Source organism: Propithecus coquereli, unplaced genomic scaffold, assembly GCF_000956105.1.
Source record: "Propithecus coquereli isolate 6110/MARCELLA unplaced genomic scaffold, Pcoq_1.0 Scaffold23, whole genome shotgun sequence".
NCBI classification, from domain to species: domain Eukaryota; kingdom Metazoa; phylum Chordata; class Mammalia; order Primates; family Indriidae; genus Propithecus; species Propithecus coquereli.
Genome location: NW_012147841.1, coordinates 1,634,156 through 1,636,489, shown reverse-complemented (window position 1 = coordinate 1,636,489; position 2,334 = coordinate 1,634,156).

Sequence of the window (2,334 nt, the reverse complement as noted above, 5' to 3'; positions counted from 1 at the left end):
AAAATTCAAGAACATAGATCTCTTACATATTTACAAATATTTCACACTAAAGAAAATTTATTTATTTTTATAACCCAATATTCCTCCAATTTGACAACAGACCTTTTTTTACATAAGTTCTATTATATTCTCATACAAATACTGGTTATCAAAACAAGAGATGGTCAGATTTGAAAACACTGTTATAGAAGATAAGCATCCAGAAAAATACATAAGTTCATGAAAACAGCTCAATTACCAGGAAAATATATGTTAAGTTCATGAAAAGAGCCTAATGACCACAGATAAAAGTTTAGAATAACTAGGATAAGGGGGAAAAAAATCTCACAAATATAGAGCCAAAAACCAACCAACCAAACAATAATCAGTAAACAAACAAAAAAATAAACAAAAATTACCTTCCAAGGAATCAAACTCATAATAGATCCAGAATTGTTATGTGTACCATTACATTTAGAAGGCAAGAGAGTAATCCATATTAACAGCTATAGGAAGAACATATTTTGAGCAATTTTTTTTTAAATCTAGCAATATAGTGTTCTGTGACTTTCAGCATGTGACTTTCACATCTGGGACCAAGCAAATGTTCCAATTCTCATATTTTAGGCATCAGGAAGCATATATCATTTCTTCCCACTTCTAAAACCTATCTTTTCCCAAATTTATGTTTTCATGGTTTTCAAATGAAATGTACTATAACTTACAGAAAAACTGGTTTAAGGAAAGTATTTTCAGTAATGCTCTATAAGGGTGTGTATTTGTAGAAATACAAAGGATGTCAGGAAATGCAGCTTTTTCATTGCCATATTCTCCACATCACAAACTTTAGCATCAGGCGGTACTCCAGTATATATTTTTCAATTTTTTTGTGCAAAAAATAATGTTTATCATAATCAAATGAGAGAAAAGAACCATGATGGATGAACTTTGAAATATCAAAAATAATCTCTTGAAATGATTTTTATCCTATGTGTTTTATATCCACCTGGTTTATCATAGAAAAGTTAAAACTACAAGAATTGCTTAGTGAAGTAAGTAACCATAATATCAACCATACAATCTCAATTTCAGTCTCATTGACCTTTTATAGAATGTTAATACCTTGACTATATGGATCTACATTTTGTCAGACCCTTAGTGGAGTAAGTATTTAAAGAAAAAGTATATGAAGCTGTCCTTTTCTTCAGAGGCTCTCAGAGGTGACAACATAATTGATGATAACTAAAATACAATGTGTAAAATAACATGTCACAAATGTGCTTAGATTTTTATGAGGGCAGAGGAAATCACTACTGTGAAATCTTAACAATATGCATTCAGATATAACAGAACAGCTCTTGGCTTCGGTTCTGTGTAGCAAGCTCCCCTAGGCATTTCTTCTGATGGCAGAATGGCAGTTTTACAGAGCAATCTGTGTTTTATCAAATTAGGAAGTTCAATCAGTAGATGTCATACTTTGGCCTATGTCTTACATGATAAATGGGGCTTCAACTGGTGGAAGCAGGTGGAAGGGCACTTACATATGAGCAGCAGGAAAGAGGCAGAAAAAATAATTGTGTGTTCATGGACTAGCATGTGGTATTCCCTGTGCAAAGTGTGGCTTTGGTTAGGGAAAGAACAGGATGTAAGGCTGTATATAGACAGAGCCAGATTGTGGATGGCCTTGTTTGCTATAATGAGTTTGCTTGCCACTGTGAAGCTATTGACGGGTTTTCAACAAAAAAAAGGCTCATGATTAAGGCAAGAGGAAGTATAGAAAATGGGACAATTGCAAGTAGGAAAACATGCTCTTCTACTATTATTTTAGTAGTCCATGTAAGATAACCAAGAACTAAAATGACAATGGAAATGAATAGGAGGTCAGCGTGTTGAGTGACACTGAAAAAATAATGAAATATAATGAAAAGACTGAAGCTGGATTAAATGGTGACTACTGTGGAGGTAAAAGTGCTTTAGAATATGGTAGAACATGCATAAGAACAAATAATTTTGTGGTACATGGTAATGAAATGGTTTTGAGAGAAATCGAGATGAGTGGAAAGTTATGTATATGATTTAGAACTGGCGATCAATCTGTTTGAGTCTCCAGCATAAAGTGAATAGTTGAGGCCAAGCCATGGGAATATCAGATTATTGTCCAGGGAAAGAGAACTTTTAGAAAGTTTATTGTCCAGGGAAAGAAAACTTTTAGGAAGTAGAAAAAGCTTTAGGAAATATATTTTGTGGATTCTAATGTGTTCCCTCTAAGAACAAGTACCTATATGTGTTTTAATAAGGCTTTGCTCTTAATACTCTTTTTTTTTTTTTTTTTTTTTTGAGACAGAGTCTCACTCT